This window comes from Lepidothrix coronata, unplaced genomic scaffold (assembly GCF_001604755.1).
Source record: "Lepidothrix coronata isolate B3197 unplaced genomic scaffold, Lepidothrix_coronata-1.0 Scaffold58, whole genome shotgun sequence".
Classification (NCBI taxonomy): domain Eukaryota; kingdom Metazoa; phylum Chordata; class Aves; order Passeriformes; family Pipridae; genus Lepidothrix; species Lepidothrix coronata.
This window is the reverse complement of record NW_016690238.1, coordinates 1,055,802-1,064,830: the sequence shown is the minus strand read 5'-3', so window position 1 is coordinate 1,064,830 and position 9,029 is coordinate 1,055,802. Positions and strand designations below refer to the sequence as shown.

Below are 9,029 nucleotides of genomic sequence, written 5' to 3'. Positions count from 1 at the left end.
CCAGAGCCCCTGAACCCACCCTGTGACACTGAACAGTGCTGTCCCTGCTTTGCCCCCTCTAACCACAGCACTGTGCTGAACTCTGCCTTCACCCCCTGGCTCTCTCCAGGGGAACAGTGTCCTTATTCCTACAGGGATGTTGACCAAATCATAAAGATGTAATGACATTGTCTGGGCTGACATGCTGATCGATGCTTTTCATGCAAAATTATGCTTTCTGCGACTAATAAATATTGATCCTTTTTGTTGCTGTGTAGCACTGCAATAAAGAGTGACTTAAATGTCTGCCAGCACTGAGCTTCCTCCATCGTTTTCCAGCCCCCAGCTCCCTGGCAGCATCCCTTTGCATGTCCTACTGACACTGGTGCCAGTGCCTGATCCCAAGGAGGGCACAGCACCTCTGTGAACATCCACCTCCCTCCGTTCTTCTGTCCTTTGAATGGTACTTATGTTACAGTGGTTCCTGGGAAGCAGTAGAAAATAAATGGAACTGGAGGGAGTGCTGGGGAGGGGGAGCGGGGTCACGTCCTGGGCACGTTTAGGATAATAAACAGGAGAAACCGGGCCAAGTGCAGAACAAATAGAAACATTTAGGGCTGCTTGGCAGGGGGGTGGTGTAAGCTCAGTGGGCTGGGTCAGATGGCTGAAGACTCCTTAAATCAAAGCTCTGGAGCTCGGCAGCGAGTGCCTGGTGACAGGCTCTGCTGGACACAAGGATCCATTCAGCCCTGCTCAACTGACCCAGGTGGCAGCAGCCCTGCTGTGTTTGCTCCTCTCCTGGAGAGGGGTCAAGCAGGGCCCTGCACTTCACATCCACTTGGCTCCCTCAACTCCACACCAGAGTGCCCAGCAGCAGGGGCTCCTGCTGCTCAAGGGATCCCAGAGGGATATGATGGCACTCTGGGGTTGTGTTCCTGAGCTCTCAGGGGGCTCTGGGACCCTGTTTTTTCCAGGTCTCACTGCCTCTTCTCCTCCCATCTCCCCCCATCACGGGCAGAAGAGCCCTTCCCTGTCTCCTAGGAGCTGCACTGGAGAACATGAGGTGTGAACTCAGATCCGGGACTGCAAAGGGATTGATGATGACAGGAGGAGGCCTGGCTTCAGTCACTGCTGCCTGGCAGCCAGGCAGTGATTGGATTTGTGCTCTACACATATTTTGGGATCAGACTAAGGGATTGGATCCATACTTATCGTGAGCAGAGGGGTTCAGCTGCAGCAGTGAACCACAAAGAAGGAAGGGCCAAAGGTCCATGGTGCTCTGTACAATCTCAGGGAAATGTGTCCTGCTCCCCCCTCCCCACACAGACAGCTGAGTGCTGAGAAAGCTTTTAAGGCAAAAAACCTATAAATAAAGAACGCTGTCCCTGGAACACAGAGCTTAAAATATGATGGCATCTCCCCCAGACTGTGAATGGGTTCCCTGAAGAGCTCCCCCAGTCCTGAGGCCCTCCCTTTCCCCACTCCCCTCCTGGGAAAATTGGAGAGGCAAAGGGCTGCTGCTCCAGCAGATTTGCAGGAGTGGGAGTTGAAGAATCAATGAAGCTCTGAAAGCCAGTGGGGAAAGTCATTCTGCACCTTCCTGACACCAGGAATAAATGATTCAGCGCGAAAGGAAAAAAAAAATACAACAACCCTCAAATGAGGCTGGAATTACCCACTGGAGAGATATTTCATCTTGAAGAATTGTGTTTGCTGCAGTGTTCATCTCACTGAGCCACAGCAAGGCTTTAATATCCAGCAAAAGGTCAAACCTAAATGGGAATTGGGAGAGCCTGCTGGAGCTCCGACGCCAGCGCCTGCACACACGGCCGAGCTCCCAGTGCCTCACACGGAGCAGCCACACCAGGCCAAGGCCTGAAACAGGGAGTGGAGCTGAGCTGGACCGGGCAGGAACAGCTCCCTCTCTGATGGGATCCCAGGCACAGCTCAGCCCAACCACGTCCTGCCCTCGCTCCCTTTGGACTGGGCACGAAAGGAACAGACCCGCCTGCCTGGGTGCCTTGAGCAGGGTGAATTTGGGGAGAAGCTTCCCGATTTTCCACTCAAAAGATCTAACTGATAGTAAAGGAAGGCGGGATTTCAAGGCACCTGAGGGCTGCAGGGGGTAGCTGTCAGCTCCTCCTCAGCTGGGACATCAGTGCTTGAAGGATGCAAGAGACTCTGACAGTGCCCTGGTCCTGACCTGCTCTGAGCCCGGGGTGGTCTGGGGGCGGTGGGAGCTCTCTCCTCATGCCCATCAGCTCCCCATGGACAGACAGTTCTTCCCACTTTTCCCAGTTCTGCCTTGGTACTGCTGCTGTCTCCCTCCACACACACACATCTGCTCAGCCTCTCCTTGGTTAATGTGCACTCCTTCCCTTGGACTCAGCTCTGCCCTCTGGGAGCCTGGCATCCCTACCCCAGGCTGTAGCAGAGTTCCAGGGAGGAATTAGGTAGACAGGAGGTGGAGGGAAAGCAGAGGTTCCCAGGCAGCTTCCTCCCTCCTCTTCACCATGACAAAGGTGAGAGTCCAAGAGAAGGAAGGAGTGAACTGAGCCCTTCCTGTAACATCCATCATCCTCCCAAGAGGGAACAATGCAGGTCAGTGAGCTGAGCTGGGCAGAGGGGGATGTTACCTAAAGCAGAGCTGAAAATCTGCTTAAACTTTAGGGTTTATAACAAAACTGGTCCCAAGCTACAGGCAAACTGCAGACTCTGCAATGAAACAGGAAGATTTGGGAACTAGCAGCTCTCCTGACAGCCCTGTGCCTTCCACCTGCCACCTTGGTCATCCAACACGACCTGGAGCCCTCCTGTTTTCCTGTTCAGGACCAGCCAACACACCTCCACCCCGCCCTGCCATTCCAGGTGTCCTTTCAGCCCTTCCTGATGAACAAGCTGCCATTCCTGATGGGCATCCTGTGCCAACGTGGATAAACATCCACTGGGGAATCACCTGAAACTACCACTCTCATTTCCACTTGTGACTCGAGCCAGACTTCCCTATGTACAGAGAGATTAAATTTCTCTAAGGTTAACACAAGATAATTTTTTGTTCAAATATTTACAGTTAAAACTCACCAAAAAATCAACAGGATTCTGCTGGACAGTGCTCAACCACCCACAGCCCCCAAAGGCAAACAGGGTTTTATGTGGTATTTAAAGCATCCAGAGGCATCCACAATTCAGCCCTCCCAAGTGTTCCCCAGGCCAGACTGGGTCCCTGCCATACATCCATGGCTCTGAGGGAAGTAGGAAGAGGGAAGCAGGAAGAACTTGCTGTCTTTTTCTTCTTAATAATGGTGACCATGTGGACACAGCCAGAGTGGGTCACCAGCCCCTCACAGGGTCACACTGACAAAGGAGGTGGAGGCCATCTCTGAACTGCACCCAGCAGCCACATTCTTGGGAAGCCAATGCTGTGGAAAAAGGGGTCAGGTTGCTTCTCCCCATGTTTGGCTTTGTGGAGCTGTTTGTGTCTCCTGGATCCAAGACTTCCCTGGCAACACAGCGGAGCTGTCGTTTGGAGATCTTCTCCTTTCTATCCAGGATGTTTAAATTCAAGCCTCAAACTTGTGGTTGGCAGGGAACGGGGGCAAACAAACAGCCAAACAATCTGCTGTCAGTTCCTGACAGTCTGGCCTGCAACAGTTATCCCTCCTGTCCGTGAGGAATGCCCGAGCACAGAGGCATTGGCTCAAGGGCCTGTCACAGAGTTAAAGTGCTCAGGCTTAAGTACAAGAGAAAATTAGAAAAAAACAGACAATAAGTGTATTGAAACATTTGGGCTTTGCTCCCTCCTCTGTAAGGTCTGTTGTTTCACTGGCAGAGGGAAGGCTGGACTCATCCACAGCTGCACTGAACATCTGGGGGCTTGAGGAACATCCCCTGACTGCTTCTAAACCTTTCTGTTTGCTGCTCCCCCACCTCTGACCCTCTTTTTGGCATGCCAACCTCCATTTCCAGCCCCCCTCACCCACTGTTCCTGTGTGCAGGGTGTGCACTGAGGTGCCAGGGGTTCCTGGGAGGTAAGTACAGCTCAGTTTGACAGAGCTGCTGAGGAGGTGCAGAAGCTCAGGTGGAAATCACCCTCTCCTCTCTCTGCTCCTTTCCAAAGCTGAAGGGGTTAGAGGGAAGCTCACCTCTGTGAGCCAGTGCTGAGGAACACTGGCTGGATCCCTGCATGAGAAGCTCTGAAGGGAGCACAGACATCCTCAGGTGTTAATCCCATGGGATGAGTTGGTTTAACAGCCTCCTTTCCCTGGGTGGACAATCAGCTTCCACAGGGAGTCAGTGACTTTCTGAGACTTTTCAAACAGACAGTGCTTTTCTGGGATGAAGCTCCCACCTCTGAAGGGTTCTCATCTCTCCCAGTGCCCTGGGGCTTTCTGCTCACATACACTCCGCTCTCTCACACAAGACATCCTGCAATGCCACCTCATGCCAGCTTCCCTCTCTGCTGGATGCAGAAGCATTTCCATGCAGCCATGGTGTTTCTGGATGATCCCTCAACTCCACCAGGCTCACAGGGAATGCAGGAGTGTACAGGACTCCTTCCTCTGGGTTGTCACTATTGTCCCTCTGACAAGGCAAGCCCCAGCCCTGCAGCTGGCAGGTCAACATTCCCTGTGCTGCTGAACAAGGAAACACAGAGGAGGGAATGCAGACAATATCCTAAACAAATCTGCTGTTTACAAAGTCCCCTGTAAACTGTTTACATTGCTGGGGAGAAACCATGGAGGAACAGCAGCTGGACCGTGTTCTTCCCAGTGGGAAGAACTCCACTCCTGTTTGCTGCACTCCTGTGGGATGGAGTGGAGCTGATGCATGTCTGGAAGGCTGCAAACGCATGAAAGGAAAGAAGAGGCAGCAAAATCCCAGTACCACCCACTCCCCCAGCCTGCCAGGACCTCTGGCTGCCTCAGCACTGCCTCCCAGAGCACACTCTGAGGGACACGGCATGTCCTTGGGGTGCAAGGTGGCAAGGGACAGCTAACCTCGGGCTGCTGAGCAGTGCCTGGGGTGGTGAGGCTGCTGGCAGAGGAAGCAGTCCTGGAGGAGCCAGCCCTGACCCTCCCTGGAGCCCCTTGGCTCTCAGACACATGTGAAGTGCCTTGTGACTCTCATGCCTCGGAGCCGCGGTGTGTGGTGCCAGCGGCCGCTGCTGCATTATAGACATGGCTAAAAATGGGGCCTCAGAAAGGCCAGCAAGAACATTTCGAAGTGCTGGCATAAAATAAAAGCCTCAGTGTGCCTTTAATCTGCCCTGTTTCCTGTCCATGGAAAGCTCTTTGAAGTGCCTGTGCACAGGGCAGCGCTGGAACACCCGTGACCCAGCTGACCAGGGCCGCGTGGGCTGGAGACACAGCGTGACTGCCCGAGCCGTGGGGCTGCCTTGGGGGAAGGCATGGAAGGGTTAAACCCAAAACCCACCCTGGATCGGTCCCCTGATCACACTGGAAGGTTCATTCTGTTACTTGAATAGCTGAGCAGGACGTGAGAAAACAAGGCTTCCACTCCAGGAAGGTGATAAGTGCTCTGAGCCCAGAAATAGCACAAAGGGGGGTATGTGGGGATGGGCAGCCAGTTGGAACAGCAAGGACAGGGAAAACATCCTCCCTATACATGGTATGGCAGCCCTGACCTGGTGGTTGGAAAGGAACACAGGTACAATGATTAAAAAAAACAAAAAAAGAAAGTGGGCAAACTCATTTGTCCAGAGAAGCTGTGGCTGCCCCATCCCTGCAAGTGTCCAAGGCCAGGTTGGACCAGCTTGGAGCAACCTGGGATAGAGGAAGGTGTCCCTGCCTGTGGCAGGGGGTGGAAGTGGATGAGCTTTATGGTCCCTCCCTACCCAAACCATTCCATGACTCTATGAATACAGGTACAAAGATTCTAAAAAAAAATGAAAGTGGTTAAACTCACCCATCTGGTGTCCAAGGGCAAGCAGGGACACCACAGAGCTCCATCAGCAAGAGGCAAGGGATGTTCATCCACATTTACTTCCAAACATAGAAGAACTCCACTCTCAGCACCAGTCCTGCCTTTACTTTCCATCCAGTCAGTCTTCCAGGGCCCAGCTGTGTCCCTTTCCTGACCAGGAAGAGGATGGAGGGGTCTCCCAGCAGAGGCAAACATCCCAACCAGCAGGAATGTCAGAGGCATCTGCAGGACCTCTCACAGACCGAGCTAAAAGAAATAAAACAGGGGGAAAAAAACCCAGAATTTGTCAGGACAAGACATAACAAAAGATCATCAGGTTCCTTTGCTGAAGTAAAAAAACTCAAATCTAAGCACATTTTTCAGAGCCAACCCCAAAGAAAACTGGGGTTTTGCTTTCAGAAGCTTTCGTGCAGTTACAAACATGACAGCCAGCTAAATTTCTGAGTGAGAGACTCTCCAGAATGAAAACTTGAGCCATTTAGTTTTAAAATAAGTCAGAAGGATTGAAGCTGTAATCCCACACGAGTGCTGAGTGGGATTCCTTGGCTGAAAATTACTTGCTCAGCTTGACCTGAACTTGGAGGATATTTTTGCTTGACCCCACGTGGCTCAGGCCCAGTGACAGGGACCTTCAGACCCCGGTCCTTGCAGAGGAGCATCAATCCTCAGGGATACCCCAGTGCTCCTTCAGTTTGGAATAGGTGCTAGGATTTTTGGTGGATGAGCAGCATTTCCCACTTCGATTTTAATTCTTGGTACTGTGGATCACTTCTCAACCAGCCACCCTTCAGAGCACAAGGCAGGGGGAAGAGATTCCTCCATGCAACACCTCCAGTGTGAGCAGATTGCCCAAAGATCCCACGGGCAAAGGCAGAGGGAGAACTCAGCAAACTCATCTACCATAAATTCCCTCACTCCTCCTGTGACAAGCTGGTCAGCCCGTGTGTCCTGCTAAGGGGACAGGGCTCTCCGAGTCAGCTGAGCATCTCCTCCCTTCCCATTCCCAGGGGGTTTATTACTATGAATCATTAAAACACAGCCCAAATGGCCAGGAATTAACCCACACACTGTCCCAGTGTGCAGCTCCAATCCCATGTGTTTGGCAATGTCCCAAAGTCATCTGCTGGAACAGTCACAGAAGTACCCAGAGCAGCCCTACACCCCCAGCCTCCTCCTGCACCTTCCAGGGGCATCCCTGCTCTGTGCCCCTGGGAGCTGTGGGAAAGGGCTTCTCAGCAGAGCTGAGAGGTGGCAGTGCCTGGTTTTGGGTGAGGGTCAGTGCCCCCTGTGCTTGCCCAAGGTCAGCGAGGGGTGGGAGCTGCCCTCACCCCCCACATCTCCTCACCGAGGGGTCTGTCTAGACAATCCTCCCCGCTGGGACTCCCAGGGCCCTTCCACGCACGGAAGTGTTCCGGAATTCTTGCAATTAATTCTCTGTCATCCCCGAAACAGCACTGCTGTGCAGAGGAGTGCCACAGATCAGCAATTAAGGGGCAGAGACAGACGGCCAAGGGAGGCTCAGCAGGTCACACCTGTGCTGCTCCAGAGCTGCTCTGGGAGAAGGCCCTTAGCAAGCTCCGGAGGGAACGGCAGCTCCCAAGTCAAACCCAAGTAATAAGATGATCTTGTAGGGGGCAAGATTAATCATTATTGGCAGCCAAGAATGTGCAAGTCTAACAAAAGCCAAAGGTTTTTTTATTACAGTCCAACTGCAGCTGGGAAGACAATGTTAGCTAAGAATCATGAAATCTATTGCAAGAATAAATTTTCTTTGAACCAAACCATAAAATGGGAGTAAAATCCTCTTAAGCCAGTGGCAGCTCCTAATGGAACAGACATTATTACTTTTTTTCTTGCAAGCCAAAAATAAAAAAAAAAATTTGCTTTAGATTATTAAGTGGATAGATTAGACTCCAAAATGGAAAATATTTACTTGAGCAAAACCTGCTTAAATTAATACCTGCCCTAATTAATTTTTAAGTTTGGGTTTATAATTGAATGGAGCAATGATGATGTTTTCTGCCTGTACAAACAGGGATTTGTGAAGCCTGTTTACCCAGAATTCAGGCAGGAGGAGAAGCATCTAGGAAAACTTTCCCAGGTAACATCAGTGCTGCTGCACGTGCCAGGGATGAGTCTGGCAGCTCCTGCAAGCCTGGAAGGTGAAGCCAAGGTCCCTCCTCACAGTCGGTCATTAAATTTCCTGGAACGTCTGACCAGGAGGTCAGTCTGATATTATCAAACACGAAAACTAGTACAGAAAAATGGAAGTCATTTCTCTCTGCAGGCTGATTCAGTCTCTGCTTTCAGGGCAAGTTTGGTGCACTCCCCCCCCAGTGCTTCTCCCTTGCTGCCAGAGAGCAGGAGAGGCAGGAAGGGAGTGGAACTCGGAGCATTCACACAGGCTCTGTACACCCAGGTGGAAAACACACCTGCACAACCCCTTCTCTGGGGCAGGCAGTGCAAGGAGGGAGCTGTGTCCTGTTCTGGGAGCTTTTCCCACTGCCAGACACTCCTCTGTGTTTTGGACAATCTGTCTTCCTCAGCTGTCATGGGCTGCACTCCCTTCCCTCTTTCCAGAGGGTATCCTTGGATGCTCAGACCTTTCGGACCTCTAAAAAGTTTCCTGATCTAGATGTGGCCTCTGCACAGGGCATTTTTTGCATCAGCAAGTCAAGGGAGGGGATTCTGCCCCTCTCAGGTGAGACCCTCCCTGCAGAGCTGCCTCCAGCTGAGTCCAACAGTAGAAGGATGTGGAGCTGCTGGAGTGAGTCCAGAGGAGGCCACAGGGCTGATCCAAGGGCTGGAGCCAGGTTGGGAGAGCTGGGGGTGTTCATCTGGAGAGGAGAAGGCTCCAGGGAGACCTTAGAGCCCCTTCCAGAGCCTAAAGGGGCTCCAAGAGAGCTGGAGAGGGACTTGGGACAAGGGCCTGGAGGGCCAGGAGAAGGGGGAATGGCTTCCTACTGCCAGAGGGCAGGGATAGATGGGATATTGGGAAGGAATTGTTGGCTGTGAGGGTGGTGAGGTCCTGGCACAGGACAAGCTGTGGCTGCCCCATCCCTGGAAGTGTCCAAGGCCAGGTTGGATGGGGCTTGGAGCAACCTGGG

At 52.3% G+C, this 9,029-nt stretch overlaps 1 long non-coding RNA gene across 1 annotated transcript in view; it reads right to left on the bottom strand.

The window, feature by feature from the left end:
* Positions 1-5,914: 5,914 nt before the first annotated feature.
* LOC108498402 overlaps positions 5,915-9,029 on the bottom strand; it is a 24,522-nt gene continuing 21,407 nt past the window's right edge. The window contains exon 3 of the long non-coding RNA XR_001875168.1: positions 5,915-6,168. This is a non-coding gene — a long non-coding RNA (uncharacterized LOC108498402). The remainder of the gene's footprint in view (positions 6,169-9,029) is intronic.